Source organism: Triturus cristatus, chromosome 5_2, assembly GCF_964204655.1.
Source record: "Triturus cristatus chromosome 5_2, aTriCri1.1, whole genome shotgun sequence".
Taxonomy (NCBI): Eukaryota; Metazoa; Chordata; class Amphibia; order Caudata; family Salamandridae; genus Triturus; species Triturus cristatus.
In genome coordinates, this window is record NC_140588.1 from 1115872947 (window position 1) to 1115882781 (window position 9835).

The following is a 9835-nucleotide window of genomic DNA, read 5'->3' on the forward strand; positions in this document are numbered from 1 at the left end:
CAATTGAAAGAATTGTGAAAGAGGGGTGACATGTAGAAGTAAATACAGACAATACACTTAGTACACTTAGTATAACAAATAAAGGAATAGTTGGGAAAGTGCGATTTTTGGTAAAGTCCATATGATTGATCGCATACGCCTCCTGTTCATATGTGAATAGGCTTTTGAACTGAGACGTTGCGTAGACTCTTAGTATGCGTCGACGTTTCGACCCTATGTAAGGCGCAAACATTTTTAATAAGCGTCACGGCGGGTCTTCTGCGGGACGGAGGAGTGTATGTAGCCTGCAGAGTAAAAGAACTTCTTTAAGGGTGTGTGCTAATTCGAACAGGTGCCAAGGAAGAATTAGATTCCCGTTTTCCCGAACCTGAAGCTTGTGTGTCTGAGACCAACGCCTGTACATCCGTGGTGGAACGGATCTCCGTTCCAACAGGAGCATCCTGTAAAGGCTCAAGGAACGCCATTATCAACATGGGAATACGCTATGGACAACTGTGCACATGGGCCCATAAAGTTGCCAGCAGCATGTCTATGTCTGATGGCGTAGCGGATGGAAGTGTCAGACAGAGGTCCAACATGCGTTAAAATCCACAAAACAGGCACAGAAAACTGGTAGAATGTAATCAAGCCAGGCCATTCTCAAAGACATGAACCTATGTTCATTCAACTCTTGCAGTCGAGGTAATCCCACGAGGAACACTAAACGCTTCCAAATACGGAGTGTATAAATGATGAAATCACTCGGAAAATGGTTTGAAAGGTTGTTAACAGGCCTGATCCTATGGTCTTGAATAAGTGTACTATCCCACTCGTATCGGACATGTTAAAGATATGATGCCCCATTTCTCCAAAATTGAGGGGCAAATTAGTCTGGACCAGCGCCTGTATCTCTTCTGAAGACCTTGCAACCTGGCGATCAAAGATCTTGCGGGCTGAAGTTAAGGCCACATTTTGCTAAACAGCATGGCTTTCAGTCTGCTCAGAGAAACAAACCCTTATGTTGGAAACATTCAGTGAAGGCCAAAGTGATGCCGCCCTAACTGTGCTAGTCAGGGGGAAACAATACTTGATTGCAACTCTGGAGTTGACAGTCACTAGATAAGCAATGCCGGGCGTCATACCACAGCAGCCTTGGTCATTCATCATCAAATAACTTCAGTTTGAAAGTAACTAAAAAACCAGATGAATTACAGCAGCTTTGGTGCCTTGCAGGAGGCAGGACAAATTTGTTATGGACACATTACACGCCCGTGCAATTATATTTCCTTACATACTAAAAACTCTCTTAAGGCCCTACCGCAGTTCGAACCACTCAAGAGAACCTCCTTGTCCTTATTCCTGTACCGATAAGTATACAGTAACTCCCAGGTTTCTCGTATGTGCCCTTTACCTAATGCAACATACCTGCCTACTGGATAATATTTTGGACAGTCCTGAAATTGGAATGTCGTGATTGGCCGTCTGATATAGACACGGATTAGCCATTCTGTAGATGGTGACTCTGTTACAGTAAAAGGTAATTTTGCCAATTGTTCAATGAGCAGGATGGTGTACTTTGCATCTCTGCGCGTCATGGTCAGTTATTTGTTTGTCAGGTTGTAAGCTGAGAACAGATTTATGTCTGTAATGTATCACCATGGAACGTGGCCAGAACGCAATGATTAAAGCGCCAGCTGAGAAGCATTATAGCACAAAGCTGTGATTGTCCGTGTTGTAAAATAGACAAATCTTGATCCATTATGTCAATAGCCGAGGACACAATGTTACCCAATGAATGAATATGAGATGACAGTGTGGTCATGCCGTTGTCTACCATGGCTAAAGCCTTTTTTAAGTTAAGCCTATCTATTTCACGAAGTTCTCAGCAGCAGCTAGGCTGTTCAGTGGGCCATACACATCATTATCAGTAGAGGTGGACAGAAAACTCTGCTCCGCCAGAGGAGGGGGTAAAGCCAGCCACCCCCGCTCCCTGGCCCGGTCCCTGCTTCTGAAAGCAGCCAGGCTGGGGAGAGCCTCCCCGGGCCCCGGTAAACCCCATTCCCCAGCGCTCGGACCCTCAGCTGGCTTGCAGGACGGGGGCTCCTGCACCCCAGGGCCCAGCGAATAGAGCATGAGCCCCAAGCCCGGTCCCAGATTCTGAACACTAGCCAGGCTGGGGAGAGCCTCCCTGGGTCCCAGTGGACCCCTGTCCCCCATGCCTGGACCCTCGGCTGGACTGCAGGATGGGGGGCTCCCACAGCCTGGGTCAGAGCACAAGCCCAGGTCCCGGTCACAGCTTCTGAACCCTAGCTAGTCCGGGGAGAGCGTCCGGACCCTCAGTTGGCTTACAGGAAGGGGGCTCCCACCCCCTGGGACCCTGGGATGGAACACCAGCCCTGGGCGCTTTGCCAGTTTCCAAACCCTAGCCAGGCTGGGGAGAGCCTCCCCAGGCCCCGATGGATCCCTGTCCCCTTCGCTCGGACCCTCGGCTGGCTTGCAGGACGGGGGGCTCCTGCACCCTGGGATACTAAGACAGAGCACGAGCCCCGGTCTCAGCATCCGAACCCTAGCCAGGCTGGGGAGTGTCTACCTGGGCCCCGGTGGACCCCCGTTCCCAGCACCCTGACCCTCGGCTGGCTTTCAGATGGGGCCTCTCGCACCCTGGGACGGAGCACGAGCCCCTGAGCTGGTCCAAGCTTCCAAACCCTAGCCAGGCTGGGGAGAGACTCCCAGGGCCCTGGTGTACACCCGTTCCCATAATCCGGACCCTCAGCTGGAACCAAGGAGGGTTAAGCCCAGGTCATGTCCTCTCCCCGTCAGCCCATTTTCCAGGACTATTAAGCCCCAACGTAGTTTGGGATTACAGAACTCTGGGGAAAGACAAAAGCTGGAGGCAGCCCTGCCGGCCAGCAGGCTGGCCATCAGGTCACCTAGCCCACAGGGCCATCTGGTCGCCCGGCCCACAGGGCTATCTTTTCGCCTGGCCCGTAGGCTCATCTGGTCACCCGGTCCTCAGGGCCATCTGATCGCACAGCTGGGCGGCCAGATGGCCTAGGATGACCCATGCACCCAGATGGCCTGGGAGGATGCCATACCCAGTCGCCCTTGCAGTCCGGCCGAGGGGGGACAGACACTCCAAGGCAGCTGCTCAGGAGGCTCCTGCCCCTGGGCAAGCTGCAGCAGCCCAGGCCATCTGGTCACCCTGCCGACCTATGAGGGATGGTGGCCCCAGTCCCCAGGTAGGGCAGGGGCGGGAGGGGGAGATCCCTATGCCAGAGGGCACGTGGTAGAGGCGGACTCCCGCAGGCCCGTGTTACCCCCTCCGCGTCCCTCCAGCCGGCCTGGCAGCAGAGGGACCCACCCCTGAGTGGGGTAGAGGATGGCGTCCATGGGATGCCACGCACAGAGAGACAAAAGATTGGCTCAGAGGTGATTTTCAGTAGATTGCAGCGAGATAGCTGCTCTGCTACTTACGTAACCCTGAGCTAGAATACGGTCACCTACGAATGATTTAGCACTGGATGCCCCATGAACATGCGGTGCACTAAGGGCGATAGAGGGAGCCCCCTTCCGTCTGCGCTCCGGTCCCCAAGTGAGCGGCTCTACGCACTGGGTCCCCGAGAGAGGCCGGCTACCCCAGGTGAACCGACGAACCACAGCACTGCGGTATCGTTACAGTTTAGTGGGGATTCTCACAGTTGGTAGCTTCACCCCATTGGCTCCTCAGCCAAGCACATACACCAAATGTCTGAACCTGTGGTACCTCTCGTACTGAGCAGGATTACTATTGTAACAACACATCATCAGTAGGGTAAAACTAATCTGTCTCACAACGGTCTAAACCCCGCTCACATTCCCTATTAGTGGGTGAACAATCCAACGCTTGGTGAATTCTGCTTCACAATGATAGGAAGAGCCGACATTGAAGGATCAAAAAGAGATATCGCTATGAACGCTTGGCCGCCACAAGCAGTTATCCCTGTGGTAACTTTTCTGACATCTCCTACTTGAATCCCAAAAAGTCAGAAGGATCGTAAGGCCCCGTTTTCACAGTCTGTATTCATACTGAAAATAGAGATCAAGCAAGCTTTTGCCCTTCTGCTCCGCGGGAGGTCTCTGTCCTCACTGAGCTCGCTTTAGGACACCTGCGTTATCATTTGACAGGTGTACCGCCCCAGTCAAACTCCCCACCTGCCACTTTTCCCAGAGCGGGTCATGCCCGGTGGGCGCTGGGCGCTTAGAGCAAGAAGCGAGAGCCCCACGGGACTCGGCCGCTACCTCACCGGGTAGGTGAACAAATGATAAGAGTAGTGGTATTTCACCGGTGGCCCGAGGGCCTCCCACTTATCCTACACGTCTCATGTCTATTCACAGTGCCAGACTAGAGTCAAGCTCAGCGGGGTATTCTTTCCCTGCTAATTCTGCCAAGCCCATTCCCTTGGCTGTGGTTTCGCTAGATAGTAGGTAGGGACAGTGGGAATCTCGTTCATCCATTCATGTGCGTCTCTAATTAGATGACGAGGCATTTGGCCATCTGTACCACCTCGCGGTGGCTCATTCTGGGTTATTATGCTGCCCATCAGCATCAAATTGGTTTTGCTTCCAACAATACAACATTCATTTGTTCCGGAGTACAGCCACAAGGATCGCTCTCCTCATTGGAACTGGGATCATGTATAGGCCAAAGATAGTACACCCTGCAGTACTATTCCAACAATTTAAAATTGTCTACGAACAGTCCTGAGAAATTAGCATATGATTAGCTGGACATCAATAATAAATATGTGATAATTATGTGTATGTAATTATTTGAGACCTATTCATCATGCAAGACACTTCAATAATTAAGATGTACACAATTGTATCTAAATTGTTATAATACACATTTACAAAATGCACATCTAACTAGAAAATGCACATCTATAAAAATCTAAAAGTTCACATCTATAAAATTCACTAAATCTTGTGTCAACTATAAACTAATATGTAACTGTATAACCACATTTAAATATTGAAGGATCAACAGTTTAAAACAATATCCTTTATACGGGTGACGTGTGCTGGAAGAAAGTGTACATCTCAGTATAAGCTTGATATTCAATTGTCCATGAATACTTGGCACATTTTGAGAGTGTCCATTAAGGTAGTCAGGCAAACATTTTTCTTGAATGGGAATGACATTTGAAGACCTAGATCAGCCAGAACAACATCATTACATTGAGGCCAAATACCACGACATCCAACAATAAAGCCATGACATTTTACAGTGTTACATTTGTTGAGATCTTTGATTTGCTGTGACAGATCCTGATAGTATTTAACTCTACTATCAAATGCTAATTCATGGAAATTCTGTGAGTTTTCATAACAAATTGAAACATCAATCACTACAGCTGTACATTTTTGGTAAACACTACATCTGGTTTTTGTAGTTCACCTTGATTATTCTCAACACGAGGTTCCCTATATGCCATTCAAACACACCATTATGCTCTATCAATGAGCAATTCCAGAATTTTATTATGTATTTCTATCCTAATGTCCTTGGTTTTAGGACATGCACCTAAAATATGAGAAATTGTTTCGCAGACATCTTTACAGTACCCACATGTAGCAAATGTACGATTTCTTCCCCTACTGATGGTTTCTCCAGTATATAAAATATTTGCTCTTAACATCAGCGCAGCTATGTACTGATTTTCATTCATTTTGTTATGCTTGCTGATCCAGACGTTTGAGGTTGGATTACTTGCTATGTATTTTATACCATCACCTTGGACAGGGAGATTTGCCCATTTCTCAAATTCTTCTTTTCTCCAATCATATGTTGCTAACAAATTCAAATCATAACTCAGAAACCTACTGTCTAAAATGTTGAGTTTGTGCGTTTTGATGATGTTATCAATATTTTTATTTATTATTTCTCCTGCATACATGAATGAATGAGCTATGTACAGAGCTGGAGCTGCCCTGAGATACAATAAACTGTTGACTTTATTTGGACCAATTGTTGTACATAGATTTGGTATACTGAGGCCCCCAAAAGATCTTTTCGAATATAGGAGACCATCACATGTGTATGCAGGAAGGTGTAGAAAATGTTTGCCATACTTTTTTATTGTTTAATCCAGAACATTTACAGTTTTAGCTTTGGTTCCTGTCATTTCCAATTTAAATGACAGTTTAGGGACCAAGTACTGACACAAAATGTCTATTTTCTGCGTGGGCTTAAGCGGTAGATTATCAAGTTTTTGAGCCCAATTAACAAGAACCTCATTAATGTTGTTGTTGCTTGTATGGCCAGTGTGTGGGTCAAAGTTCAATCCGAGGTATTTCTCACTTTCTCCTGAATGAATGTTTTCAATATTTTCTTTTTCAAACTGCCATGGTTCACAGTTGTTAATCAGGATTTTATCTTTATAATATAAAATCCATGTGTCTTTTTCACATTAAGTTATAATCCTGTTGTTTTACTGAACTTTGCAATGATTTTCAGATTTGTAATTATTCATTCTCAGGTGCTGCTGAGTACTGCGATGTTTATTTATTTATTTATTTTGAGAGTTTTATAGAGTGTGAACAAGATCCTTGCAGATATCAGAGTGCTTTACATTAAACAACTGTTAGTTATACAAACAAATAAATGCAGGTAACACACGTATACATAGCGAAAAGCAGTGGGGTACATAACAGGAAACATCCCCATTGAGTCAAGTCAAAGCAGAAAAAGTGAGTAGGATGTTTAGTAGGAGCCTTAACATAGTTCGGATTACTAGGAAGGGAGCTGTAGATCTCAGAGTTTATTTAGTCTGTGTTCAGGTGAATTTTGCCATGAGAAATTGAGAATCGCTTTAACTTCTTTTTTGAAAGATGAGGTAGAGGCATTTAGTCTGGTTTCAGGGGGAAGTGTATTCCATATTCTGGGCGTCATCCACGAGAAGGATCGTTTATATATTTTCTTCTTGTTGAACCTTTGAGCTTTCAGTAGTAGGTTTTCCGCACTCCTTGAGGATCTTAAACCACCAGAGATTATCAGTTTCCGTATGAGGTAGCTGGGTGTATTATAATGTAGGGCTTTATGCGTCATGCAAAAAGAACTGTTGATGGACAGAATGCAGAACAATGTCATACATTCACCCTAGTACAGAGATCTGGGCCTAAATCCATCGTTTTTTTCCTCACCATGCCATTCCAGTTTGGACCCAGCCAAATGCAAATCAGTCTTGACCCTGTGCCCTATGTGAACAGTCCAGCTCGAATTGCCAGGCCAGGTCCTCTCTGGACTGGAAACAAGCATTCTAGGACCGGTTTCGCGGTTTCACCCCTCTTCAGCCAGGATAGCTTGATTCCAGTGGCATGGAGACTGATTTGCATATGGCCATGTCTGAAGGGGTGTGTGCTGTGATGCCAGTGTGGTCCCCCATTGGGGCTCCACGTTAAATTTATAATTTAAACTATTTCGCAGACTTCATTCATCTAGATTTATTTTATGCATTTGCTTGCATGATATTCATCTGCAAAGACACAGTGCATGCTGCATGGTTTTAGGGCCCCTTTTCTGCTCCAGAATTGGTACTCCTCATTCAAGGCTAGGAACAGTACAAGACTAGGCCTGGGCGAAGCACTACGCTACGCTCGCGTAGTTTGCGAAGTTCGCGCTACTTCGCACTACGCGAACTGCACGTAGCACAGTGCGAACACGCGTAGCGTAGTGTTGCGTAGTGCTGCGGTCATTTTTTGCTTGCTCGCGGTCCTCAACGTCAAGTTGGCGACCGCTAGCAAGCAAAATGACATCCCGGCGAGACTTTTTCCTTGTTCGCGATCAGCAACATCAAGTTGGCGATCGCGAGCATGGAAAATAAACCTCCCGGCGAGATTCCCAACGCGAGGAGGTCAGGTTTCTCATTGCGAGGGGTCGCGTATGCTCGCGACCGCTCGCGATGAGAAACTACCAGTTCGCGTTGAGAAAGCTGCCGCTAGAGTAAAAATCTACTCGAGCAGCAGAAAACTACAGCTCGCACTGTGCAAGATGGTATTTTCAATGATTGCACAGTGCCGGTTGCTTGTCCGCACTGTGCAATCATTGAAAACAACATCTTGCACAGTGCGAACATGTTACTACGCAGTTCGCGAAGTGCTACGCGTAGCTCGCGTAGTGCGAACTTCACTTTGCGTAGCTTCGCGAAGTGCTACTTCGCGAACTACGCCCACCCTTATACAAGACATCCTAGTGCTTATGTTGTCTTCTCGTAGAGCGCTTATAACAATTAGCACATCATGGAAACAGACCTATATATTTGAGACAGTGGTTTTATGATATAAACAGTGTCCCATCTAGTTATGGGTCAGCAGGGACACTCCACGGATGAGGGATCTGGATCGACTGCTATGAACTTTCATAGTGATTTATGGTAGTGCACCCAGTGTCTAGGAGAATTGTCCTAGATTCTCACGTTTCCAATTTTAGAAAGTTGGCATTTTCTTACTTTAGCCATTTGTGCCTGTTGTCTGTCTCTGACACACACCAGTTATTGACCCTTGGAAGTGGGCTAAGGTGTTTGCTCAAGTAGAACTGATGCATCTATGTGAGTAGAATCAACGCATTGCATTTGCAGGAACAATGCAACACTTTCAGAACAGCCACTTGAGAACCAACACTTCAATGCCACTGCATGATGAAAATCTATGCATCACCTCTACTGCATGCAGAAACTCTGCACCTCACCTTCAGAACTGTCATAGCTGTGAACCAGCGCATCACCTCTAATATGACACATCGCTGTGGTTGCATGGAGTAAATCATCATCTCTACTGTGTGTGAACACTGATGCATTTCCCGGCTCAATTCCATATCTTTGTCGGTGTAGCCAGTATTAGGGTATTTTTGTTGAGAAGGCCTAACTAGGCCTCTCTAACTGGCCCATGCTCCATTGCAATATGATTGAACTGTTGGCTGTGTGCCGATCAAGCTTGACTAGATAACTCATGTAAGCTCCTATTGTTTCTAAGCAGTATTTTACAGTTTATTCTTTAAAAAAAGTAATATCTAAAGTTCTATTTCTTGGATTTTCGTTGTTTTGGTATTGTTTTATTTATTTAATTAAATTTTCTAACCTGTTGAGTATTGTTTCTGTGTGATAACTTCACTGTTTTACTTTTTGAAGTGGTCTACAAATACTTTAGGGTAAGCCTGACTGCTCAGTGCCAAGCTGACAGAGGGTAAGCATAAGGTTAAATTAGGGTTTGTCTGACACTTCCCCTGACACCAGTCATCATACAAATACATTTCTAACATCCTGGCTATGGGATGCTGTACACAAAGAGCCCAATACCTGTTTTGTGGCATTGTGGGTAGCATGGACACATGGATATGGACTTAAAGTAATCACAAGTTTTTGCACAGCATTATTGTTGTTGTGAGATGTTTAAATTATATTAAACTTATTAGTATTATTTTGGCAAAAGTTATCTTGAACTTTTGGCAGACAAAGGATTCAACTTCTGGGGTAGTCTTTGTGCAGTGTCCGTAAAAAATATTAGGTAGAAACACACCCAATGTAATTATCTCTATCACATGGCATGAGGTACTGACATACTTGACTGAGCTAACTGGCAGGCTGATTCCCAAGAGGCAACACATTACTTACTGGGTATATCTACATGCACACAAAAGACTAAACATGAATGTGCTTTTGTGAACCTATCACTAGTATCGGTGAAGCACCATAACAATCATGTTTTGGAAGGCCCCAAATGTTGGGACTGGTGGAGAGATGTAAAGAAATGGACATATGCTGAAAATGATGTGTTTTCTAGGGAGCATATAGAAGATACAACTAGAGTTCATTATATATAA

The 9835-nt window shown here is 45.7% G+C and overlaps 1 pseudogene; it reads right to left on the minus strand.

The window, feature by feature from the left end:
* Nucleotides 1-3391: 3391 nt before the first annotated feature.
* LOC146829836 (28S ribosomal RNA) lies at nucleotides 3392-4403 on the minus strand (annotated as a pseudogene).
* Nucleotides 4404-9835: the final 5432 nt, after the last annotated feature.